Below are 27,997 nucleotides of genomic sequence, written 5' to 3' on the forward strand. Positions count from 1 at the left end.
TTAAATATTTAGTGTGTTCTGCTCCGTGGCCTCTCCTTGACCCCCATACAGAAAGCCAGCGGAGCCCGGGTCAGGCTGCCGCAGGGTGGTATACGGCACACTTCAGCGTCCCGACAACCTGACTTCCTTGTTTAACTGCTTTCACACCTAAAACATCCAGGAGCCTGGAATGTTACAGCACTTGCTTTATATTTAAATCTCAGTGCCTTCAGGCCTCACTGTGAGCACATTTCGCACACGACAGTCTGTCAGCACTTTTCTGTAATGTGGAATTTAAACTACCGATTACGACAACATCTGGTTACACACTCTACAATGTGACTGGCCAATTTTGGAACACCTTGACGTTGCGTCCCTCCATTTGCCTTTACTCAGTGATTCTTTAGTTAAGATCAGAACATTTAGGGTCTAGCCCAGGGGTGGGCAAACTACGGCCCGCGGGCCGCATGCGGCCCGCCAAAGGTATTTCTGCGGCCCACCAAGTCATTAAAAAAAAAAAAAAATTTTTTTTTTTTTAAATTTTTTTTTTTTTTTTTATTTTTTTTTTAAAGGTTAATGGGTGGGGGGGGCTGTTGGGTTACCTACTGGCATAGGGTGGATACGTTGACTTGAGTAGGGTGATCATTGCTTGGCACAACGTCGAGGGCCGAAGGGCCTGTTCTGTGCTGTACTGTTCTATGTTCTATATGAGGCGCCCAGAATCATAACCGGGTGAAGTAATTATTTTACTTAATATACTATGCGGCCCTTTGTGAATTGTGAATTTCTGAATGCGGCCCTTGCACGGAAAAGTTTGCCCAGCCCTGGTCTAGCCCCTCTCATTCCATCGAAACTCCACCATTTTTCACAGTCTTCCTTTCCCAGACGCACTGTGATGCTGAATAATGTTGAGGATTGTTGCTGTGGGGGCTGGTGTATAGTTTGCAGGAGTTTCCACGGGCGGAATCTCATCAGTGTTTGGCAAAGTATCAGGCTCAGACTGAAAGCTGAAGACAAGTGTAGCTCTCCAGTTGCACAGGCCAGTTTTCTCTCCGGGTATTGAGCCTCTAAGAGAAGAAATAATGAGTGTGCGTGGTTTACGCCATCAATCTGGCGGGACGGAGTGGGGCCTGATAGAGCCCGCAACCGACTTCACAGGGAGCGGGGCACCACCGTTAAAGGGTATCCCGATCATCACTGCAGCTTAATGGCCCCCGGCCACCATCACGGAGATATTAGGGGCTCTCTCACCACCACCAACAATCTCGTTAGCATTCCAACACCCCGCCCCCCCCCCCCCCCCCCCCCCCCCCCCGCCGACAATCTTCACGGGCATTACAACCCCAACCAGCACTGCGGGAGAATGCCCCCCCCCCAACCCTCAGAGTCCTCTCTCCCCACCCCGCCACACATTTGTTCACCCCCCTCCCATATAAGAATTAGGACCAGAAGTAGGCCTCTCAATTCTGCTCCAACATTCAAGAAGATCATGGCTAACCTTCTACCTCAGCTCCACTTTTCCACCCCCAGCCCTGCCCTCCTTTGAAGGTAAATGAATGGTCCTTTCATATAATAATAATTTTTATTAGTGTCACAAGTAGGCTTGCATTAACACTGCAATGAAGTTACTGTGAAAATCCCCTCGTCGCCACATTCCGGTGCCTGTTTGGGTACACGGAGGGAGAATTCAGAATGTCCAATTCACCTAACAAGCACATCTTTCGGGACTTGTGGGAGGAAACCGGAGCGCCCGGAGGAAACCCACGCAGACACGGGGAGAACGTGCAGACTCCGCACAGACAGTGACCCAAACCAAGAATCGAATCTGGGACCCTGGTGCTGTGAAGCCACAGTGCTGGCCACTGTGCTACCGTACCACCCTCATTAGCACATTATAGATTTCCATCATGGTGTGGCACCCAGCTGCCTCCTAAAGCAGGGCCTTCCATCATAATGCTTCTTTGTAAAGCAAATCTGTGCAACTTCCTCGCACGCTTATGATCCCGGAGCCATTAGTCAGGTGATACTAAAGGATTCCGACACATCAATTCAGATACCTGAAGGCCACCAGCACATTAACTATGTGCTCAGTGTGGCGCTAACAATTGCACTCAAAGACGAGAGACAAGTACAATCGAGGCTTTATTGCTGTGTGATGCTATTCCTCCGGCTGCAACTGTAGACTGGAGTCTGAGTGACTCGCACGCATATTTATACACAAGCTCCCTGTGGACGGAGCTAGCTGGCAGGGGCTTACCGGAGGAACTGGTATTACAGGTACAGCCATACATCCCCCTACTGCAAGTATGCATATCTACAGTGGTTATCACCACACTCAGTGACTCTTCAGATGATTACGTGGTCCTGATTATTTTGGGCGTCCTGCATCAGTCACCGGAACTGATACCTCAGGCTGCGAACTGCGGCATTCATTTTGGGGTTAACCAGTAGGCAGACTGGACTATATTAACATGACAGCACAGTGGCAGTTACTGTGTAACAGTGCTGCCAATCACAGATTAACTCATTAGCCTTATCGAGAGAGCGGAGTGCTTTCCTATGGATTGACCCTTGTAGTGATCACTGTAGGTGCATGCACACAAGGGGTTAATGGGTAAATAGCAGCACCACATGATCACTAGAGGGCTGGACCAACGGGGTATAAAAAGCAGCCACACAGGGTCTCTCTCCCTCTCTCGTGTGTGTACTGTGAACAGGGTAACATCAGAATCACATAGATAGTTAGTGGAGTTACCTTTCGTTATTATTTTTAAATCTTATTAACCAATTCCTAGTTTCTATGTTAAGGTAAAGAATTCATGCATTTATAGTTACTCAATAAATCTTTGCTGTTACTGGACGAGTTTGAGTCTTCTTCAACAAGATTCAGAGGACCTCACCATCAACCAAGGATTGAGTAACACGTGTTATCCACCACACAGGTAACACCATAACCCTCACTGAAGGAGTGGTCAGTTCTCTGTCCAGAGTTTGGCCAATGAAGATACTAGGTTTATGGATTCTCCCTCCTTCCACCCCTTAAACCAACCACGGAATTCCAGCAGAAAATGCTTCCTTGTGTCAATGAATCACAAAAGTGGGTATTTAAGATGGAGATGTCCACATTGCATGGCTGAATCATCAGTCTGAACCTGTTAAGAATGGAAGAGTTTTTCTGATAGTGATCTCTGTAGTGATGCAAAGTCGAGTCCCTGCAATGCTCCTTATCCTGACCATGATCTTATTGTGTCATACATCAGCACCTGGCACAGTTTATCCCCCATATTTGACATGCCACGTCCATCGCCTTGACACTCCAATGGCAGATAATTTATGAGAGAACGGAATCCTAATCTGATACAAAACAAATATCTCAGTGTCACACTGTTGGCTGGTGATATAAATGCAGGTCTCTTGTTCAAGATGGAAGGAGATATATCAAAAGTACAAGACAAATGGCTCTACCATCATTTGGTACAGTCAGCGCTTCTTAAAAGTCCCAGCCTAGTCCGTGTTCGAGCTCACACCTTCTCCAGCTCAGCACTAATTGGCTGCTGGCTCACATGCAAAAGAAAGAACTTGCATTGATACAGCATCTTTCAGGACCCTGGGACATCCCAGAGTACTATACAGCCAATGACTGCAATCATTGTCGTAGTGCGGGAAATCCAGCAGCCAATTTGTTCACAGCAAGCTCCCACAAACAGCAATGAGAAAATGACCAGACTGCCTGGGGGGGTGGATTTTTCATCCTCACTATGCCTCGCAGCAAAACCCATTATAGCCGGAAACTCTCCCGAAAGGGCCGTAATGAGATTTGCAATGGCCGAGACCTCAGAATGAGATTTTCACCACGTCCTGCCAGTGACGTAATCAGGTTCACGACCAGTGAGGGGGAGGGGGGCTCAATTACCATACATTTAAATATTCACAATCGGCTCAATGCCCTATCTTCCGGGAACCTTTCCACCCACCGGCAGGAATCACTACTAGTCTCCAAAAACGGAGATGGTCATGCTGGGGGCTGAGAGGCCAGTGTAGCCCCTGGGTGGCCAGGGACATGGCAGGGCAGTCCCACCAGGCAGTACCAACCTGCAATGCCAACCTGGCAGTACCAACCTGCAGTGCCAAACTGGAATACCAACCTGGCATACCAACCTGCAGTGCCAACCTGGCAGTGCCCCCTGGCATGCCAACCTGGCAGTGCCAACATGGCAGTACCAACCTGCAGTGCCAAACTGGCAGTACCAACCTGGCAGTACCAACCTGGCAATACCAACCTGGCAGTGCCAACCTGCAGTGCCCCCCAGGCAGTACTAACCTGGCATACCAACCTGGCAGTGCCAACCTGGCAGTGCCAGCCTGGCAGTACCAACCTGGCAGTACCAACCTTCAGTGCCCCCAGGCAGTGCCAACCTGGCAGTGCCAACCTGGCAGTGCCAACCTGGCAGTGCCTGAAGGAGGCAGAGAGAAATGGGAGACCCATTGTGAGGGCCTCGATGCACCGATGGCAGCATTCAGGATCTGCCATGTTGCCATTTTTAGGGAACATTCTGCCCCATGTGTTTAATGATGCTGGCTGAGGGGGAAATATGGGCTCGGACCCTGGGGAGAACGCTCCTGATCTTTCAATAGCAGAGTGGAATCCTTGGAAACTGAGGATGTGCGCAATACATAATTTTCAGACCATAACGGGTGCACACTGAATTTCCGACAATGCTGAAGACACATTGAGCTTCCCACCGATAGTACAAGACTGGATAGATAGTGTTTGGATCTTTCCCCTATCCCTACAACGGACTGTGAAGACTTCAATTGAGTGGGATTTAGAGCAGAGGAACTGACCACTTGAACAAGCCACCTTCCATCCTCCTTCATCTCAGCCCATTAACATGTGATTCTGTTCATTTCTCCCTCGTGTGTTTGTCTCGCCTCCTCTGAAATGCATTGTCACAATTTGCCTCAAGTCAGACTGAGACTTGATCCATAAATGAGCTGCTCAATTGGAAAGTGTTTTGAGGAACACATTTTACAGCCAATCGCCCTGTTTTTAAAAAAATTGTCAGCAGTGCACTCCGCAGGCCATAATCACTACTGATTCAAAGACATGGGATCTTTCTCTCTTCCTGATTTTCCATGCTTTATCCACCCCCAACCCCAGCACCACTGCCATATAGCAGCAACCACTTAACTAAAAATCCCCTGGAACCAACTTAGATTTACTCACCCCATTGCTGCGAACGTTACCACCTGGCCAACTGCGATTGAATTTTGCTTCTGTTAATTTCACCCTCATGCGTTTGATTAAATGTTTTCCTGGAAGATTTATCACTTGACTTGGCCCATGCACCAGTCATTAGTCGGCCACTGGCTTCCTACAGCAAGTGGAAAACAAGCAGACTCCTGACTGACACAGAACCTTGGTAAGGCCGCACTTGGAATATTGTGCACAATTCTAGTCGCCACACTACCAGAAGGATGTGGAAGCTTTGGAGAGGGTGCAGAGGTTTACCAGGATGTTGCCTGGTCTAGTAGGTGTTAGCTATGCGGAGAGGCTGAATAGACTCGGGCAGTTTTCATTAGAAAGACGGGGGTTGGGGGGTGACCTGATAAGAGGTCTACAAGATTATGAGGGGCATGGATAGAGTGGATGGGCAGGCACTCTTTCCCAGGATGGAGGGGTCAGTCACCAGGGGGCATAGGTTTAAGGTCCATGGGGCAAAGTTTAGAGGAGATATGCGAGGGCAGATTTTATAGGCAGAGTGGTGAGTGCCTGGAACGCGTTGCCAGGGGAGGCTGTGGAAGCAGATACATTAACACCGTTCAAAAGGCACCTTAACAAACACATGGATAGGACGGGTATAGAGGGATACGGCACAAGGAAGTGCTGAGGGTTTTTGCAAAGGTTGGTATCATGACCGGTACAGGCTTGGAGGGCCGAAGGGCCTGTTCCTGTGCTGCATTGTTCTTTGTTCATTACCCAGTTGGATGATGCTTAACTGTCAGCCTTTATCCCAGCCCTTCACGTCGACGAGGTCTTCCGTTCCCACCGATGTGAACGGAGATTTCAATGGCTAGCCAGCCACGGCACAGGTTGGGTGGGGGGGGGTGCGGGGATGGGTGTGGGTGGAGGGGGGGGGGGGGGGGGGGGGTGGGGGGGGGGGGGGGGACGTTGCCGAATATTCTGGCCATTAACTCAGTTTCTTTCTCCACAGAATATTGATGGACCTGCTGAGTATTCCCATTGTTTTATGCTCTCATTCCCCTGGCTCTAGTTTTGTTGAAAAGTTGGTACATCTCTCGAAACCTTCAGTTCAGTTTAGTGGTTCAGTGAGTAGCAATGTTGCCACTGAAACTGAAGGCTACTGGTTCAAGTCCCACTGAAGTCCAAGTTAACACTCCAATGAAGGAGTGCTACATTGAGGTGCTGTTTAATGGAAGGGACGTAAAACTCAGGACCTATTTGCCTTCTTAGGTGGGAACTTAGTACAATCATCATCAATAGGCAAAAAATACTGAACAAACTATTGAGGTGGAAGGCAGACAAGTCCCCAGGGTCGGATGGCCCACATCCTCGGGTCTAAAAGGAAGTGGTAGCCGAGATGGTGGATTCATTGGTTAGAATATTCCAAAATTCCCTGGATTTGGGAAAGGTTCTGGTGGATTCCCTTATTCAAAAAGGGAGGGTGGCAGAAAGTAGGAAACTATAGACCAGTCAGTTTAAACATCTGTCATGGGAAATTATTCAAATCCATTATTAAGGAGGTAACAACAGGTAATTTAGAAAATCAAAACCCAATTCATCAGAGTGAGCATGGCTTTATGAAGGGCAAATTGTATAGACTAATTTGTTTGAAGATTTAACAAACCAAGTGGATAATGAGGATCATGTAGATGTAGTATATCTGGGCTTCCAGAAGGCATTTGATAAGATGCTGCACAAAAAGTTGACACATAAGCTAAGATCGCATGGAATTAATGATAATTTATTAGCTTGGATAGAAGACTGGTTAACCAACAGTAGGCAGAGATAGGGATAAATTGATATTGTTTTAGTTGGCAAGATTTAACGAGCGGTGTGCCGCAGCGCTCAGTCTTCGGGCTCCAACTAGTTACAATATATATATTAATGACTTAGATGTAGGACAGAAGGTACTATAGCCAAATTTGCAGATAACATTAAAATAGGTGGGATAATAAGTTCTAATGAGGACATAATACTTTATAAATGGATAAGAATCCATAGGGCCCCTACAGTGCAGGAGGCAATTCAATCCATCGAGTCTGTATTGACCCTCCGAAATAGCGCCCTACTGAGGCCCACTCCCCTGCCCTATCCCCATAACACTGCCTAACTTACACCTCTTTGGATACTAATGGGCAATTTAGCATGGCCAACCCACCTAACCTGTACATCTTTCGACTGTGGGAGGAAACTGGAGCACCCAAAGGAAACCTACACAGACATGGGGAGAATGTGCAAACTTAATAATCTTTTATTAATGTCACAAGTAGACTTACATTAACACTGCAATGAAGTTACTGTGAAAATCCCCGAGTCGCCACACTCCGGCGCCTGTTCGGGTACACGGGGAGAATTCAGAATGTCTAGTTCACCCAACAAACATGTCTTTCGGGATTTGTGAGAGGAAACCAGAGCACCCGGAGGAAAACCGCGCACATACGGGGAGAACGTGCAAACTCCAGACATACAGTCAGTCAAGGCCAGAATAGAACCTGGGTCCCTGGCACTGTGAGGCCACAGTGCTAACCACTTTTCCACAGTGCCACTCTGTATAAATCGGTTAGGTAAGTGGGCCAAAATTTGGCAGATGGAGTTTAACATGGATAAATGTGAGGTTATCCATTTTGGTCGGAAAAATAGAAAGGCAACTTATTATCTCAATGGAGATAAGCTTCAGAGTGCTTTTGTGCAGAGGGATCTGAGTGTCGTTGTGCATTAATCACAGAAAACTAGCGTGCTGGTGCAGCAGGAAATAAGGATGACAAATGGAATTTTGGCCTTCATTGTTAAAGGAATAGAATATAAGAGTAGGAAAGTATTGCTGCAACTGTACAAGGCATTGGTGAGATTGTATCTGGAGTACTTTGTACAGTTTGGTCCCTTTATTTGAGGAGGAATGTAGTTGTATTAGAGGCAGTTCAGAGGAGGTTCACTAGATTGATTCCAGAGATAATGGCAGATTTCTCCAAAAAAGGGGCTGTGTTCCCCACGCCAGCGAAAGAACGCTGGGGTTTTACTCTGGAGATTCCTTTAAAATATTAGCAGCTACTCACCTACCTGCAGGGGGTTGGCAGGGCCCCCCGGAGTGCTTCTCGCAGCTTCAGCTGCAGATATGGGCCCTCGCACATCCGGTTCCGAGTCCGCGCATGTGTACGGCAGGAGCCTCAAGCAGCCGCGCCGAACGCAATGGCGGACTCAGCCGGCGGACCTAGGCAAGGAAAGAAGGTCCCAACGATCGTCCCCGCACTGCTACATATAACACACCCGATCGCCGCCCCGGCCGCCCATAAGGCAACGTGACGTGGACTTGGGTTCGATACCGGCCCCAGGTCACTGTCCGTGTGGAGTTTGCACATTCTCCCCGTGTCTGCGTGGGTCACACCCCCACAACCCAAAGATGTGCAGGTTGGGTGGATTGGCCACACTAAATTGTCCTTTCATTGGAAGAAAATAATTGAGGAAGAAAATAATTGGGTGCTCTAAGTTCATTTTAAATCTATGAATCTGTGGAATTCATTACCCCAGAGTGTAGTGGATACCAGCACTTAGAGTAAATGTAAAGATCAGGGGCGAAAATCCCGCCCCCACCATGGCCGGAATTCTCCGCCACCCGGGAATTGGCGGGGGCGGGAATCGCACCGTGCCGATCGGCGTGCACTCCGCGCCGATCGGCGAGCCCCCTGCGGCGATTCTCCGGCCCGCGATGGGCCGAAGTCCTGCCGCTGAGAGGCCTCTCCCGCCGACGTCGTTTCAACCACCTCTGGTGGCGGCGGGATTGGCGGCGCGAGTGGGCCCCCAGGGTCCTGGGGGTGGGCGCGGGGCGATCGGACCCCAGGGGGTGCCTCCACGGTGGCCAGGCCCGCGATCGGGGCCCACTGATTGGCAGGCGGGCCAGTGCCGTGGGGGCACTCTTTTTCTACCGCCGTCGCCACGGCCTCCACCATGGCGGAGGCGGAACAGAACCCCCTACCACGCATGCGCCGGTGATGACGTCAGTTGCAGCTGGCGCACCGGCGCATGCGCGAACTGGCAAAGGCCTTTTGGCCGCCCCGACGCAGGCCGGCGGGCGTCAAAGGCCATTGGCGCCGGTTTTGGCACCAGTCGGTGTGGCGCCAACCACTCAGGGGCGGGCCTAGCCCCCAAAGGTGTGGAGAATTCCCAGTACGCCGGGACCCCTCGCCCCGCCGGGTATGGGAGGATCCCGGCACAGATAGACAGATTTTTCATCAGTAATGTGTTGAAGGGGTTATGGAGGACGGGCAAGAAAGTGGAGTAGAGGCCGAGAGAGACCAGCCATGATCATAGTGAAAGGCGAAACCGGCTCGAGAGGCAGAATTGCCATCTCCTGCTCCTAGTTCTTATGTTCTTATAAATCGAAGATCCTTTGGCACCACTTTAAAGCAGAGCAGGAGAGTTATCTCCGGTGTTCTGCCCACTATTGATCTCTCAATCACCTGAAACGGATTACCTTGTCAATGTCACATTGACTTTCCTGGAACATTGCAGTTTGTGAAATGCTTGCTCTGCTTCCTACATTGCAACATTGACTCCATCCAGCGGTATTTCACGGGCTGTCAAGAAATTTGGGACATCTTCCGTTATTGACGACAGTATACAAATGCAAGGCTTCCTTCCACTTATTTCTAATGTAAGATCCTTAACCTGAAACATCTGGATACAGACCAGCCATGACTAATGATGGAGCAGGTTTGAGGTACGGAATTGCCCTGTCCTGACCCTGTGTGATTTCAGCATTTTCTGTACTACACTCCTGTATGCTTCATCCGATGCCTGTGTCGATGGGCGAGATTCTCCGCAAATGCGGAGAATCGTAAAGGCTGCCGTGGGACAGGCCATGACCCACGGCAGCCTTCACGCCCACTTCCGGGGCCAATTCTCCCCCCCGAGCAGGGCTAGGAGCGCGGCCCAGTGCGTCACACCGGCGCGGCCTTGATGACGTTCGTCAAGGCCGCACGTCAAGTGTCACGCCGGCTGACGCGGCCGATGATGTCGGCCGTGCATGCGCAGGTTAGACAACACCAACCCGCGCATGCGCGGTTGCCATCTTTTCCCTCAGCCGCCCTGCAAAACGTGGTGGCTTGATCTTGCGGGGCGGCGGAGGGAAAAGAGTGCGTCCATTACGGACGCACGGCCCGCGATCGGTGGGCACCAATCGCGGGCCGATGCCCCCCTTGGCACGGCCGTGGTACTTCCGTGCCAATCGGGCCCCCAGATGCCCCAAATTCCTTTTGCTTTTCAACTATTCAAACCATTTCATTTCATTCCTTCATTTCAGGCTGATAACAACTCACCACTTTGGAAAGTCTCCTCAGCGATCTCCTGGTTCTTTTGTTATTATTTGAATTATTTCATAGGATGTTGGTGTTGTGGCTGGACCAGCATGTGTTGCCCATCCCTGATTGCCCCTTGAACTGAGTGGCTGCCTGGTCCATTTCAGAGGTGCAGTTAAGGGTCAGTCACATGAAATGAAAGGAAATGAAAATCGCTTATTGTCACGAGTAGGCTTCAATGAAGTTACTGTGTAAAGCCCCTAGTCGCCACATTCCGGCGCCTGTTCGGGGAGGCTGTTACGGGAATCGAACCGTGCTGCTAGCCTGCCTTGGTCTGCTTTCAAAGCCAGCGATTTAGCCCAGTGTGCTAAACAGCCAGTGTGCTGTGGGTCTGGAGTCACGTGTAGGCCAGGTCAGCTTAAGGGTGGCAGATTTCCTTCCCTAAAGGACATTAATGAACCTAACGGACTAATGAACCGGATGTGTTTTTACAACAATTGATGATAGTTGCCATGGTCACAATCACTATCATTGTTACTGAGGCTCGCTGGCAGAGTGAAATTTGAACCCATGCCTCCAGAGCATTAATGTGGGCCTTTGGCTGACTATCCAGTGACATTTACCGCTGCCACCATCTCCCAATCCTTAGGTCCTCTGGCTGTCCCTGACAATGGGACGGGTTTCTCTTTACTGAACTCATATGGTGGAAAATTGGCTACATAGTGCCTCACAGGCACATTCGCGGTGAGCGGAATTTGTTCTGCTGGGGAGAAACTATAAGGCATTTTGGAGAATCATGGAATTCCCACGGTGCAGGAGAAGGCTATTCGGCCCATCAGGTCTGCACCAAACCTCTGAAAGAGCACTCTCCCTAGGTCCACTCTCCCAGCACATCCCAATAACACCACCTAACTTGCACATCTTTGGACACTAAGGGGCTAATTTAGCATGGCCACTCCACCTAACCTTATCACTTCAGGGATGATCATGTTCCTTTGCCTTGGTGCAAAAAGGGGAGGGGAACACATAGCGAAACCTGGAGGGATGGGTCCCTGAGACCATAGTTTGCAAAGCTATGCTCCCAAAAGACGTTCTTGCGCGATTTTAAAAAAAATGTCTTTGGGTGCTGAAGAGAAGAAAGACCTTTTTTTTCAGTCGCCTGTCAAACCAATGTTATTCCACATTAAAGTAACTGCTGTGCTTGGAGAGGTGTGTGCCAGGGTGAGCAGCCCTGAAGAGAAGCTTGCAAACTCAGAGTTGTTGCTCTGTGCTTTCCCTAAACTTTTCTGCTGACAGACATTTCTTTAAAGAAACCTTAAGTGGCTAATGTTCTATTTACAGCACGGTGACCTTTTTAGCCGTTTATCCAAACTACTTTACTGGGGAAAAAAACTATTCTCCTTTTATTTGTTCCTGAAGCTGGCAAAATGTATTGAGCAGGAATTTTCTTCCACCTCTCCCACGAATTCATGGAAGCTTTGTATGGTCCAAATCAAATCAAATCACTCCGCATACTCCCAAGCTGACTGGTGTAATGATGTGTGGAAAATCATTTGTGTATATAACATAATAACCAAACTGTATATAAACATCAGTGCCTGCATGCATAGATTACAATTCTAGCTTCCGACCACAGGTGGCGTGGTTACAGGAGGAGGCTACTGGAAGACACCCACATGTCGGAAACAAGATGCATTCTAGCATCCGACCACAGGTGGCGTGGTGGCAGGAGAAGGTCACTGGAAGACACCCACGGGTGGTACACAGAATCTGGCCAGCACAGAGACACAAGCTGGACAACAGGCACAGATCGAGCAGCTCCTGGGTCAACAGTAATTAATAATAGTTAATCATAGTTGTTTGTATTTAACCGTCGTATCCAACTGTAATCTGAGTAAACATCATAGCAGCCCTTTAGTGTTTTAATTAATTAATAAACAGGTTTGTTCATTTACAAAGCCGTATGTTCAACTTCAAAGACCTTGCCATCCGTGCATACAGAGAAAATTACAACTGGGAGATTTTCCATCAATACTGATTAAATAACTTACATTGTGCAGTGTCTCTCACCGCCACAGAATGTCCCAAAGTGCTTCACAGCCAATGAAGTGCTTGTGAAGTGTAGTCAGTGTGGTGATTTAGGGAACACGCAGCAGCCAATTGATGCACAATAAGATTCTTCCAACAGCAGTGAGAGAAATGACCAGATCATCAGTTTCTCGGCAACGTTGGACGAGGAATAAATTTTGGCCAGGAGTCCGGGAGAACTCCTGCACTCTCCTTGAAATGATGCCATGGAACGGCTTTTCACATGTTCGCCTGGGGCAGCAGATGGTTCAAGATCCTGCCCGAAGGAGAGCAACTCAGAGAGTGCATCACCCAAACATCAGCTTCAATCATGTCAAACTCCCTGTAGTGGGGGGTTGAACCTATGACCTTCAGAGGAAAAAGTGCTACCACTGAGGAATGGCTGACGCCAAATCACATAAACCTTGCGTATGAATAAATAAAGATCCATGTGCTTAAATTATGGATTTACAATCTGTGCTTCTTGTTTCTCACCAACCATTTTCTTAATTCTGGCAGTTTTGAGGTTGTTCAAATACTTTGGGACGTTTTTCCACATTAATGATGCTAATATATATATACTTTTCTATAAATATCTAAATAAAAAAACACAAGATGTCGCTGTTGCTGAACATCTCCCAACAAATTGGACATCTAGAATTATGGTTCATTTTTGGACCCATGTAGAACATTATAGCTTGATCTTGGTTTCGGACAATGCTCGGCACAACATCGAGGGCCGAAGGGCCTGTTCTGTACTGTTCTATGTTCTATTACAGCACAACAATTTTGCCACTCCACTTCAGGTAGGATATATTGGCCTCAGAGTGTAGGTTCCCTGGAATGATACCTGAGCTAAAGGGGTTAAATTTTGAGTGCAGGTGGCAAAGAACAGGGTTTATAATCCCTTGAGTGTAGAAGATTTGAGGGATGATCTAATTAAGGTGCTTAAGATGATTAAGAGGAGTTTATAGGGTGATTGGGGAGAACGGATTCCTCTGCTGGGGGAGACATAACAAGGGGCTAGAATATTTAAATTAGAGCTAGGTTTTTCCGTGGTAATGTCAGGAAGCATTTGTTCACGCAAATGGCAGTAGAAGCCTGGAACTCTTGGTCCCTATAAGATTGTATGGCTGCAAGTCAATTGGGCAGCACGGTGGGCAGCACGGTAGCATTGTGGATAGCGCAACTGCTTCACAGCTCCAGGGTCCCTGGTTCAATTCCGACTTGGGTCACTGTCCGTGCGGAGTCTGCACATCCTCCCCGTGTGTGCGTGGGTTTCCTCTGGGTGCTCCGGTTTCCTCCCACAGTCCAAAGATGTGCAGGTTTGGTGGATTGGCCATGATAAATTGCCCTTAGTGTCCAAAAAATGCCCTTAGTTTTGGGTGGGATTACTGGGTTATAGGGATAGGGTGGAGGTGTTGACCTTGGGTAGGCTGCTCTTTCCAAGAGCCGGTGCAGACTCGATGGGCCGAATGGCCTCCTTCTGCACTGTAAATTCTATGATCTATGATCAAAATGCCAAAAAGGAGATTGATCGATTTTTGCGAGACAAGAACATTAGGGGTTAATGAACCAAGCTGCAAAGTCCCAAATTACTTACACACCAGTCTTGTTCTAACTAAGTGGTGGATCAGACTTGAGGGGATGAATTGGCCAGTCCCTATTACTCTGTTCCACTGCCTCGCAATGCCAAAAACTAGAATGCCAAGTTTTTGCCCACTCACCTAACTTGTCTTCCCAGAATACCAAACCCCGGACATCACTGCAAGAGTTCCTCAGGGGAGTGTCCTAGGCCCAACCATCTTCAGCTGCTTCATCAATGACCTCCCTTCCATCATGAGGTCAGAACTTGGGATGTTTACTGATGATTGCACGATGTTCAGCACCATTCAAAATTCCTCAGATACAGTCCATATCCAATGCAGCAAGATCTGGACAACATCCAGGCATAGGCTGATAAGTGGCCAAAAACATTCGTGCCACACATGTGCCAGGCAATGACCATCTCCAACTAGAGAGAACCTTGCCATCACCCCTTGACATTCATTGTCATTACCACCGCTGAATATCCCACCTCAACATCCTGGGGGGGGTATCGTTGACCAGCAATTGAACCGGACCAACTTGTTAAATATTCTGGCTACAAGAGTAGGTCAGAGGCTAGGAACGGCGAAGAGCTCACCTCCTGACTCCCTAAAGGCTGATCACCATCTGAAAGGCACAAGTCAGGAGCGCGATGGAATACCCTCCAGTTACCTGGATGAGTGCAGCACCAGCAAAGCTCAACAAGCTTGACGCCATCCAAATCAAAGCAGCTCACTTGACTGGCACCCCATCTACCACCTTAAAAATTCAGTACCTCCATGATCATCGCACAGTGTGGACCATCTTCAAGATGCATTGCAGAAACTCACCAAGTCTCCTTTGACAGCATCGACTAACACCTAGAAGGACAAGGGCAGAAGATTCCAGGGAACACTACCATCTGCAAGTTCCCCCCACCCACCCCCCCAAGTCACTCGCCATCCTGACATGGAATACATATCAGCTGTACATTCACCGTCGCTGGGTCAAAATCCTGGAACACTCTCCCTAACAGCACTGGACTGCAGCGGTTCAAGAAGGAAGTTCAACGTCACCTTCTCAACGGCAATTAGGATGGCCAATAAATGCTGGCCTCGCCAGCGACATCCACGTCCACGAGCGGATTTAAAAAATAAACCTCCATCCGATCACTGCTCCACCTTTCTGGAAGAAAAGTGGGCTGATGGAAGCGAATAGGCTGCAGAGTGAATCCGAGAGGGCCAATGATGAACAGCACTCATTTACACAGTCAACTGGATCAGAATCATACTCACATGCTAAAGAACCGTCCTCAGCGTGGCACCAGTTAAGCCGAGCACAGCAGGTACACTTAAGGCAGTTAGCACAAGCCGCAGCACATTATCCAGGCATTCTGCAGCAGGGCAGTACACCCAGATTATCGTTTTCCATTTAATAGACAATATTCAATTGCCCGTCCAGATTGGCTACACGCTGAAGAGCGGAGTTAGGCGATTCAAACAATACAATAATTACCAGTGGCACGCAAATGACTTTGATCTGTCGTATTAAACCCGTCAGTGTGTCGATGCAATATGGTGCTTGAGCAGCCTGAGGCAAGAGGAAAGAAATCGGCGTGTGAGTGAGCTGGGCCACAACTTGTTTGGAACAGTGGCGAGGAAATAATGCCTGTCATTATCCAACGGCACATATCGAAATCAAATCATCAGGGGGGACTGCAAGAGGCAGGCAAAATCCATTTGAATAATAATCTCCTAAAAGCTGGGCAATTGCCATTTCAAATAATGAGAGAGGAATGAACTGATTCCTCCGTCAGCCTTCCCAGCTCCAATAAAAAAACAACCCTGGTCTATTTCTCATTTTGATTCTTTATTTCTTTTCAATTTATGGTTTTCTCTGAGCTCTGTTATTTTATTTTTCTTTCTTAATTTCATCAGATCAGCATTTTCCAAGCAGCCCCAGGCGACAATCTTGAGGGAGCTTTTTCGAAAATGCGACTCCCTGGCCTGTATTTGCCAAGCTGTCCACAAACTTTGTCTAAAGGGCTGTCTCAGTGAAACTATGCGGGGCCGTGCCACCGAGCGCTTAAAGGTTCCTCGTGTCCACCCTTACCACGAGGATAACTTAGGCGGGCAAGGAAAAGCTGTCCCCAACAGTTGATGATACGAAGGCTAGGAGACACAGATTTAAGGCTGCGATGGAAAGATACAAGGTGGGGGTGGGGGTTTGAATAAGAATTAAAACAGTGTGCGCAATGACTTGCAACCTAGGTACAAGCAGAGGCAACCAATAATTTCAAAATGAAATTGGATGGGCAAGGGTAGGAAATAAACATGCAACGCTACAGGGATAGAGCGAGGGAACTGGATTCTTCCACAGGGAGCCGGCATGAACACAATGGGCTGAATGGCCCCCTCCTCTGCCATTATGGCCTCCATGTCCTAACTTGGGTATGTATCAGCATTCCTTCCCTGTCACTGGGTCCAAATCTTGGAACGCTCAATCTCACCGCCCGATGGAAGGATACCCCCATCGCATAATCTGCAGTGGTTACGCAGTCTTGCAGTAAAGAAATAGGCCATTTGGCCCATCTGCTCTTTGCCTGTGTTTACGCTCCACATGAGCCTCCTCCCAACTCTCTACATCAAATCAATATATCCTTCCACTCCTTACTTTCTCATGTATTCATCCCTGAAATGGATCATACAGTCCCTACTGTACATTCAGCCCATCAGGTATGCACGGACCCTCTGAAAGAGCACCCCACCCAAGCCTACTCCCCAGCCCTATCCCAATAGCCTCTTTACCTAACATAGAATCATACAATTTACAGTGCAGAAGGAGGCCATTCAGCCCATTGAGTCTGAACCGGCCCTTGGAAAGAGCACCCCACTTAAGCCCATGCCCCCCACCCTATCCCCGTAGCCCCGTAACTCAGTAACCCCACCCAGCTTTATTGGACACTGAATTTATCATGGCCAATCCACCTAACCTGCACATCTTTGGACTGCGGGAGGAAATCGGAGCACCCGGAGGAAACCCACGCAGACACAGGGAGAACGTGCAGACTCCGCACAGACAGTGACCCCAGACATCAACCTCCATATCTTTTGACACTAAGTGGCAATTTAGCGTGGCTTATCCACCTAACCTGCACATCTTTGGACTGTGGGAGGAAACAGGAACACTCTGAGGAAACCCACGCAGAATGGGGAGAGAGCGCAAACTCCACACAGACAGTCACCCGAGTCCGGAATTGAACCCGGGTCCCTGGCGCTGTGAGGTGGCAGTGCTAACCACTGTGCCACCGTGCCGCACCTCATCATTATTCACTTTAAATACTTCATGTCAGAAGGAGTTCCACATTTTAACCATGCGCGGTGGAGGGGGTCTCTTCCGCCTCCGCCATGGCGGCGGCGGAAGAAAAAGAGTGCCCCCACGGCACTGCCCCGTCCGCCGATCGGTGGGCCCCGATCGCGGGACAGGCCACCGTGGGGGCATCCCCTGGGGTCCGATCATCCCGCGCTCCCCCCCCCCCCAGGACCACAGGGGCCCGCTCGCGCCGCCAATCCCATCGGCGGGATTAGCCTGTCAGCGGAGGAACTTCGGCCCATTGCGGGCTGGAGAATTACCGCGGGGAGCACGGCGATCGGCGGGGCGTGATTCCCTCTCCCGATTCCCGGGTGGTGGAGAATTCCGGCCACGGCTGGGGCGGGATTTACGCCGGCCCCGGGCGATTATCCGACCCTGCGGGGGGTCGGAGAATTCCGCCCATTGTTCGGGCAGCACGGTAGCACAAGTGTCTAGCACTGTGGCTTCACAGTGCCAGGGTCCCACGTTCGATTCCCCGCTGGGTCACTGCGTGGGTTTCCTCCGGGTGCTCCGGTTTCCTCCCATCGTCCAAAGACATGCGGGTTAGGTGGATTGGCCATGCTAAATTGCCCTTAATGACCAAAAAGGTTCAGAGGGGTTATTGCGTTACGGGGATAGGGTGGAAGTGATGACTTATGTGGGTCGGTGAAGACTCGATGGGCCGAATGGCCTCCTTCTGCACTGTATGTATGTTCTAGAAGGGTTCTACTCAAGATTTGTTTATTGTCACGTGTACCAAGGCACAGTGAAAAGTATTTTTCTGCAAGAAGCTCAAACAGATCATTTAGTAATGAAAATAAAATAAAAGAAAAAGAAAATACATAATAGGGCAACACAAGGTACACAATGTAACTACATAACACCGGCATCGGGTGAAGCATACAGGAGTGTAGTATTAATCAGGTCAGTCCATAAATAGGGTCATTTAGAAGGCTGGTAACAGCAGGGAAGAAGCTGTTTTTGAATTTGTTTGTGCGTGTTCTCAGACTTTTGTATCTCCTGCCCAATGGAAGAAGTTGGAAGAGTGAGCAAGCCGGGTGGGAGAGGTCTTGGATTATGCTGCCCGCTTTCCCCAGGCAGTGGGGGGTATAGTTAGAGTCAATGGATGCGAGGCGGGTTCTTGTGATGGACTGGGCTGTGCACACGACTCTCTGAAGTTACTTGCGGTCTTGGGCCGAGCAGTTGCCATACCAGGCTGTGATGCAGCCAGATAGGATGCTTTCTATGGTGCATTTGTAAAAGTTGGTAAGAGTCAATGTGGACCTGCCAACTTTCCTTAGTTCAAGAAAGCTGTTGTGCTTTCTTGGTGGTAGTGTTGACGTGCGTGGACCAGGACAGTTTAGGTGAGGTGCACACCAAAAGGAATTTGAAGCTGTTAACCATCTCCACCTCGGCCCCGTTGATGCTGACAGGGGAGTGTACAGTACTTTGCTTCCTGAAGTCAATGACCTTTAGTTTTGCTGGCATTGAGGGATAGATTGTTGTCGTTAAAACGCTCCACTAGGTTCTCTATCTCCTTCCTGTATTCTGACTCTTTGTTATTCGAGATCCGACCACTTTGGTCGTGTGTCGTCAGCAAACTTGTAGATGGAGTTGGAACCAAATTTTGCCAACAGTCGTGTGAGTACAGGGAGCATAGTAGGGGTTAAGTACGCAGCCTTGTGGGGCCCCAGTATTGAGGACTATCGTGGAGGAGGTGTTGTTGTTTATTCTTACAGATTGTGGCAGCCTTTCATTTCCTATTTCAGGGAGCTGGTCACCTTCAGATGTTGGTGAGCGGAGGTTTCTTCTTACGTTTTGTTTGCGTTTTGGGCAATGGGGGTTGGGAGGGTGATTGAATTTGGAGTTGTATTTGTTGTGTGGTTTTACTGTGTTATAATGGAACATTTTCGGATTTAAAAAATATGTGTTCAAAGCTCCACTTTCCCCGCCTTATTCCCATAACCCCTGATTCTGTCTGTCTCAGCCTTGATCATACTGAACGAACCAGCTCTCTGCGGTTAAGAACTCCCTACCCTCTGGGAAAAGACAACTCTCTTCACAGATGCTGCCAGACCCGCTAGGTTTTTCCACCACTTTCTGCTTCTATTTCAGATCTCCAGCCACCACAGACTTTTACTTTTATTTCCTCTCCGAGAACCTGGGTGCATCGATGATGCTGACACTTAGTTGCTGCGCTGCCAGAGTGTTTGTCTCCTTTCGTTCTTTTTTTCTTGATGATATCACTCTTCTTCCTGGTGGAGGTCACAGGACTGGGAGGCGCTGTCAAAGTAAACATCTAGGTAATGTTGGAGAGGACGTTTTACTGTTTAGGGAGTGATGCACCGTCAATTACCACAGGACGAGGATGGTGGAACAGTCGAGGCTTTATTGAACAAGATGTTGTGCCTCCTGTAGCTGGAACCAGAATGGCTGCAGCGCTGGAGAGCACGCACCTTTATACGCCGCCTGCTGGGCGGGGCCAGCAGGCAGGGATTTACCATCGTACCTCTAATATACGGGCAGTGCCGTAATACATATAATATACCACTAGTGGTGACTACCACAGGGAGAGTGCCAATCTGGCTGCCATTTTGGAGGGAGTCTTTACAGTATTCTGACGAAAAATGAAATTGGTTGCGAAAGATATTTCCTTAGATTTGACGGCTTTTAACCTGTCATATCTCCGTTACCATAGAACGTAGAACAGTACAGCACAGAACAGGCCCTTCGGCCCTCAATGTTGTGCCGAGCCATGATCACCCTACTCAAACCCACGTATCCACCCTATACCCGTAACCCAACAACCCCCCCCCCCCCTTAACCTTACTTTTATTAGGACACTACGGGCAATTTAGCATGGCCAATCCACCTAACCCGCACATCTTTGGACTGTGGGAGGAAACCGGAGCACCCGGAGGAAACCCACGCACACAGGGGGAGGACGTGCAGACTCCACACAGACAGTGACCCAGCCGGGAATCGAACCTGGGACCCTGGAGCTGTGAAGCATTTATGCTAACCACCATGCTACCCTGCTGCCCCTAATGTTCCATGTTCTCACTGGATGAAAATAGTTCCGCGGGTGGACCCTTATTATGTCATCGGTGCTACTTTTAATCCGCCAGGCCCTTTGCAAAGTGAATTTTCCCTCAGAGCCACTTTACCATTTAGTAACCTCGATTAGGCTGTGTTCCTGCCCTTGCAGCAAACAGCAAAAAAATAACTCCAGTGTTGTGGCGTAAAATTAAAACTGATGCACTGCCATAAAAGGGTGTTCAAAGGTGTTGTATCATCTTACGGAAAATGTTTACATGACAATGTGTTCTTTGTCTCAAGGTAGCACAGATAGAGGTCTGTGAATTATTTGAAAGAACTCTTGTCTCTTTTCCCTACTTTGTCCCATCACCCTGCATATATGCCTCTAATTATCTGTTAATTTTATATTTATATATGAAATCTTTTTTTTTTTTTTTAAATAATTTTTATTGAGAAATTTTGATTTTATACAACAATAACGCACCTTAGTAAAAAACCGAAAATTACAATAATATTAACAATCATATACATTCACCCCATCCCCATGAACAACCCAGCATTTTAACAACAACGCAAATTAACACACTATAAAGTTACAGAATAAACACTAAAATAATGCACCCCCCCCCCCCCACCCCGGGTTGCTGCTGCTATTGACCCAGTTACCTATCTCTGAGCCAGGATGTCCAGAAAAGGCTGCCACCGTTTATAGAACCCTTGTGTTGATCCTCTCAGGGCAAATTTGACCTTTTCCAATTTTATAAATCCCGCCATGTCACTGATCCAGGTCTCCACGCTTGGGGGCCTCGCATCCTTCCACTGTAGCAGAATCCTTCGACGGGCTACTAGGGACGCAAAGGCCAGGACCCTATGAAATCTATTATATGTATTTCCGCCTCCTTCAGGATTCAAGCCCTAAGAGAGCATTAGCAGCCAAGGACACCCATTGGATCGGTCGATGATTATGCTTGGCAAAGTACTGCGGTGGTTTGTCATTGCCTTCTGCAGTATGGTCAGTCCGAAACTTCCAGTACAAAGAATTATCCCTGACTGAGTGTTGCAGACGGGCACATTCCACGCCCAGGGAAACACTAAGGACTATCGTGACAGCCACCACAGAGGCCCAATGGGGGAAGGTCACTGCCAAAGACCTTTTAGCCAGAGTGAACTGAGGGTGGGGTGGGGATTGTATGACTGTATGACTCGAATTGAATGTGTTACATGTATTACATGTATCACAATTGATTGATGTAGACAACTTAAATATCAGTGACCATTTGTAATGACAATTTTTAAATGTCTGTGAGCTTTCTTTGATTGTATTGAAGCACCTCAGAGTGCAACATAGAACATAGAACATAGAACAGTACAGCACAGAACAGGCCCTTCGGCCCTCGATGTTGTGCCGAACAATGATCACCCTACTTAAACCCACGTAACACGTAGACCCATAACCCAACAATCCCCCCATTGACCTTACACTACGGGCAATTTAGCATGGCCAATCCACCTAACCCGCACATCTTTGGACTGTGGGAGGAAACCGGAGCACCCGGAGGAAACCCACGCACACACGGGGAGGACGTGCAGACTCCACACAGACAGTGACCCAGCCGGGAATCGAACCTGGGACCCTGGAGCTGTGAAGCATTTATGCTAACCACCATGCTACCGTGAGGCCGGGATAACATGAGCCGGGATTCTCCAATCCTGCGGCCAAGTTCTGACGCCGGCGTGAAAAGTGACGCGAGCCACTCCGGTGTCAACGGACCTCAATTGGCAGCTATCCACCCCTTCCGAGGGGGCTAGTACGGCGCTGGAGTGGTTTCCGTGGCTCCAGCGTGAGTCTGTGCATGTGCGCCACGGCCGGCGTGACATTGCGCATGCGCGTGGCTTCTCGTCTCCGTGCATGCCCTCGGGCAAAATGGCGGAGCCCTACAGGAGCCCGGCAGGGGAGAACATAGGCCCCCCACAAACCTAGCCTGCCCGCCAATCGGCCAATCGGTAGGCCTCGATCGCGGGCCAGGCCACCGTAGAGGCACCCCCTCGGGGTGGAATCGCCTTGCCCCCCCCCCCCCCGACCAGGATGACCCCTGCAGACAGGACTCTGAGGTCCCGCCGGGTGGGACCATACATAACCCAGGCCGGCGGGACCCAGGGGAACTTGGCGGGCATTCAGCCTGTCGAGGCCTGGAGAATTGCCGGGGGGGGAGCCACTTTCAACGGCCCCCGACCGGTGCGTCGGCGATCCCGCGGGCACCCGAAAATCGTCGCCGGCAACCTGCGCCGGGGCGGCGTGGCACGATTCTCGCCCCCCCCCCCCCGGCAATTCTCCGACCCGACACGCGGTCGGAGAATCCCGGCCATGATGTATGTTGAGAACCTGGATATTATTGTACTTTGTGTGAGGGCTACTTTGAAACGTATGTAACATTCTTTTAGATATTTTATGAGTATGCAAAAATAAAGTATCACTGACCATGAAACTCTCGTGCTCTTACCACCTGCCATCAGGCTGATTGAAAGGAGTTACTGGTAACCTGTTTGGCCATGAATGCGCCTGCCGGGCAGCACGGTGGCACAGTATTTAGCATTGCTGCCTACGGCGCTGACGAGCCGGGTTCGAATCCCGGCCCTGGGTCACTGTCCGTGTGGAGTTTGCACATTCTCTCCGTGTCTGCGTGGGTTTCACCCCCACAACCCAAAGATGTGCAGGGTAGGTAGATTGGCCACGTTAAATTGCCCCTTAATTAGAAAAAATGAATTGGATATTCTAAATTTATTTTTAAAAATGAATGCACCTTCCATGGCTGCTGCCAAGTCCTAAGTGGGATTTGAAACAAGGGTTTCTGGCTCAGAGATCACAAGAAATTGTAGAGTGTGGTAAACTCAGCCCAACCCATCACAAAAGCTTGCTACCCTCCCATTGATTTTGTCTACACCTCCCGCTGCCTCAGGAAGGCAGACAGCATTATCAGAGACCCCTCCCACCCAGGCTTTGCCTTCTTTCCAGATCCTTCCATCAGATAGATAACACAGAAGTCTGAAGACCCGCATATCCAGACATAGGAACAGCTTCTTCCCCACAGCTACTGGACTCCTCAACAACTCCACCTCGGACTGATCTGTTCCCTGTAAGAACTCTATTCACGATGCCAGAATGCTGCTCTTGCTCATGTATTTATTGTTTAGATCTTGTTCTGCACTGTAACCAATCACTGTTTGTGGATACCATTTGTCAACGTACTTCATTGATTATTCTTTTTGTCTACTGTGTACGCACTGCATATGTTCCCTTGTCCGCAGAAAAATAATTTTCATTGTACTTCAGTACATGTGACAATAAACCAATCAATTAATTAATCAAGGTAAGGACCCACTGCACCACTTCCTTTGGAAAAGTTCACACTACAGCTGAAACAACTCCACCCATAGCTGCATAGTACCTCAAACATTCGGTAATATAGGCTTTGAGTTTGAGTTAGTCCACACGAGTTCAGAGTCTGGGCAAAATTAAAAAAGCGATGAAAATTGATGGTGCCAATATCAGTGAGACTATCAGAAATGGGACTAAACCACAAGTGTTTTTATTTTAGAGTGCTGTAAATATGAAATATAAAATAGCAAATGCTGGAAATACTCAACAGGTCAGCCAGCATCTGGGGAGAGAAAGGCGGTGAACATTTTGGCTCGATGATCCTTCGTCAGAACAAATCAGTTCCGATGTAAGTTTCTCTTGAATTTTCTATTGGATTCATTAGCGATTGTCTCATATTTACTTATCTTCTTTGCAGCTAGCCTATCTAAAGTAATTTTCAAGAACTTGGTGAGGTCACGCCTCAGTCTTCTCCTTTCCCGATTATTACAACCTCTCAGTCCTGGTATGTTCCAGATCTGGAAGACGGCATGTGTTGAAGGAAATGGTTAAAACACAGAGGAGCTGCTTTATGGCTGCACTTTCCGAATGCAAGCAGTGAATGACAGCGAGCTTCCTGGAGCCAGACATGAGTCATCAGCCACACCAGGAACAAATGCAGCCAGTTTATCATTCTGCGACCCGCTAGCCGTAGGCATCAATTATCTGTTCAGATTCCTGTTAACCAAACCGTACCTGTCTACAGGCCAATTAATTACCAGGGTCAAAACCGACAATAAACTCAGCACAGGGTAAGTCAGCAACATTAGTAAACATGATCGTCATTTAACTTGTATGAGCTACATTACATCATTTGGGGAAATAAGGAATAGAAAGCCTGGATTTTTGTAGACTCGTAACAACTTATAAATGGTGGGACTCCAATTCCAGGATTCCTGCCCCCATTTCACATGTCCCCAATTTATATTGCCATGGAATAAGGCTGCATGGAGCAAGCCGACAACCTGCACTTCTGACCTGGTCAATATATTGTGGGGGTAAGCATCTTGTAGCCCCCTATCCACCCCCCACAATCCTCGCGGAGTTGGGCCAGCTCCTCCATGACTAATGGATCAAGTATCTCAGAGGAATAGCAAACCATAGTCTGGATTCAGGTGGACAGCACTGTAGCTTCACAGCGCCAGCGTCCCAGGTTCGATTCCCCGCTGGGTCACTGTCTGTGCAGAGTCTGCAAGTTCTCCTTGTATCTGCGTGGGTTTCCTCCGGGTGCTCTGGTTTCCTCCCACAGCCCAAAGACGTGCAGGTTAGGTGGATTGGCCATGATACGTTGCCCTTAGTGTCCAAAAAGGTTAGGAGGTGTTATTGGGTTACGGGGTAGGGTGGAAGTGAGGGCTGAAATGGGTCGGTGCATACTCGATGGGCCAAATGGCCTCCTTCTGCCCTGCATGTTCTATGTTCAATGTCAACTCATGCCCCTTACACATAATGGCCCCATTCAGCCCCCATGCTAACTCACTGCCAACTGTAGCTTCACAGCGCCAGCGTCCCAGGTTCGATTCCCCGCTGGGTCACTGTCTGTGCAGAGTCTGCAAGTTCTCCTTGTATCTGCGTGGGTTTCCTCCGGGTGCTCTGGTTTCCTCCCACAGCCCAAAGACGTGCAGGTTAGGTGGATTGGCCATGATACGTTGCCCTTAGTGTCCAAAAAGGTTAGGAGGTGTTATTGGGTTACGGGGTAGGGTGGAAGTGAGGGCTGAAATGGGTCGGTGCATACTCGATGGGCCAAATGGCCTCCTTCTGCCCTGCATGTTCTATGTTCAATGTCAACTCATGCCCCTTACACATAATGGCCCCATTCAGCCCCCATGCTAACTCACTGCCAACTCATGATCCTTCAATGTCCATTCATTTTCTACACACTATGTACAGACGCAATGGACCCTTTATTAATAATACATATGTTGAACTTTGCAGAAAAAAATACAGAATAAACCGATGCTCCTACAACCCTGTTAAAATATCAAGCAAACAGACTATTAAATTATCAATAAGAATAGCGTTGACCACTTCACACCTCTTAACCATTTGTCAAAATAGATCACAGAAAAATGACTTATTATAACCACATAAAGATGCTAATCAGGCAAAGTCAAAATTCTCTCCAGCAGTGCAAATAGCCTCACATTTAGAGAATTTATTCCTGAGTTTGGTTAAAAAAACACATTTTTAAAACTCTTCTACGATTTTTCTCTTGGGTTTTCATCTCTAATTATCTCTGCTTCTGCGCTTCTCTCTCCTCCTGGGCCGCATGGTAGCACAGCGATTAGCACTATGGCTTCACAGCATCAGGGTCCCAGGTTCGATCCCCGGCTTGGGTCACTGTCTCTGCGGAGCCTGCACGTTCTACCCATGCCTGCGTGGGTTTCCTCCGGGTGCTCCGGTTTCCTCACACAAGTCCGGAAAGACGTGCTTGTTAGGTGAATTGGACATTCTGAATTCCCCTCAGTGTACCCGAACAGGCGCCGGAATGTGGCGACATGGGGATTTTCACAGGCGCCGGAATGTGGCGACATGGGGATTTTCACAGTAACTTCATTGCAGTGTTAATGTAAGCCTACTTGTGACACTAATATAAATTATTATTATTATTAAGACCCTTTGACCAAGCTTTTGCTCACCTGCCCTAATTGCTCTGTATATGGCTCAGCTTGTTTGATAACTGCTCATGTGAAGCACCTCGTTAAAGGTGCTGTTTAAATGCAAGTTGTTGTTCCAGTATCCAAATCGACTTTCATTCCTCTCTCCGTTGTCTGGATGAAAGCCTAACCTTTTCTGGCTGGACAGTGCAGATGATATTAGGGAAATATCATCAGGGCAGTGGAGGTAGGCATGGGTATGCCAATCAAAGAAACATAGAAACATGGAAAAGGAACAGGCATTCATGTAATCATTGAATCCCTACAGTGCCGAAGAGACCATTCAGCCCATTGAATCTGCACCAAACCTCTGACAGAGCACCCTACCCAGGCCCACTCCCCGTCATCATACCTGCAACCTCGCTAGCCTTTGGACAGTAAGGGGTAATGTTAACATGGTTAATTCACCTAAGCAGCACATCTTTGGACTGGTGAGGAAACCGGAGGACGCAGAGGAAACCCACGCAGACACGGGGAGAATATGCAAACTCCACACAGTCACCCAAGGTCAGAATCGAATTTGGCGCTGTGAATCAGCTGTGCTAATCATTGCGCCACTGTACCGCCCGTTGAGATTTTTTTTCATTTTGTGTTTCTCCGCACAGCAGGAATGGAATACCCTTACCCTAAACCTTCCTGAATCCTTCTCTCCTCCTTGAAGAGACTCCTGAAACCCTACCTTCTGTGAACTCACCCCTCCAGTACACATTGTTTTGTGGCAGACAAATCAATGATGTAATATTTAGGAATAAAGGGGAAATGGAGATCATTTGTTTGAACTAAAGTTCCCTGCAGAAAAATGTTTTAGGAGGTTAACAGATATTGGAACAATGGGGGTAAGCTCCGCACTTAAAAACAAAGCTGTGATTGTTCTCTTTTGAAAAGGGCAGGTTTAGAGGAGATTCGATAGAGGTGTTCAAAAATATGAGAGGTTGGCAGGATTGCACAGTGCTTAGCACTGCAGCATCACCTCGCCAGGGACCCGGGTTCGATTCTGACATTCTCCCCCGTGTCTGCGTGGGTTTCCTCAGGGAGCTCCAGTTTCCTCCCACAGTCCAAAAATGTGCAGGTTAGGTAGATTGGCCGTGCTAAATTGCTTCTTAGTGTCCAAAGATGTGCAGGTTAGGAGTTACGGTGTTATACAGGGACAAGGCAGGGGGAGTGGGCCTAGGTAGGGTCTTCTTTCAGAGTGTCGTTGCAGACTGGATGGGCCGAATGGCCCCCCTTCTGCACTGTAGGAATCCTATGGTTCTATGAAAAACGGTAGCTTATGTGACCCAATTTTTAGGCCATAATCTCTTTTTTTCAGAAACCTCCCATTCAATAACAAACTGTTGAAAGTCATGATTTGAATTCAGAGACTGGCGTTTAATACAGAAGGACAATGATT

At 48.6% G+C, this 27,997-nt stretch overlaps 1 protein-coding gene and 1 long non-coding RNA gene across 4 annotated transcripts in view; one reads left to right on the plus strand and one right to left on the minus strand.

Annotated features, from left to right (window-relative positions):
* The window catches only part of LOC119963519, a 33,844-nt gene extending 21,579 nt beyond the window's left edge, over window positions 1-12,265 (plus strand). Inside the window, exon 3 of the long non-coding RNA XR_005460116.1 lies at window positions 12,152-12,265. This is a non-coding gene — a long non-coding RNA (uncharacterized LOC119963519). The remainder of the gene's footprint in view (window positions 1-12,151) is intronic.
* LOC119963518 (netrin receptor UNC5C-like) overlaps window positions 1-27,997 on the minus strand; it is a 412,811-nt gene that overhangs the window by 205,751 nt on the left and 179,063 nt on the right. The window lies entirely within an intron of this gene.

Source organism: Scyliorhinus canicula, chromosome 3 (assembly GCF_902713615.1).
Source record: "Scyliorhinus canicula chromosome 3, sScyCan1.1, whole genome shotgun sequence".
In the NCBI taxonomy this organism is placed as follows: domain Eukaryota; kingdom Metazoa; phylum Chordata; class Chondrichthyes; order Carcharhiniformes; family Scyliorhinidae; genus Scyliorhinus; species Scyliorhinus canicula.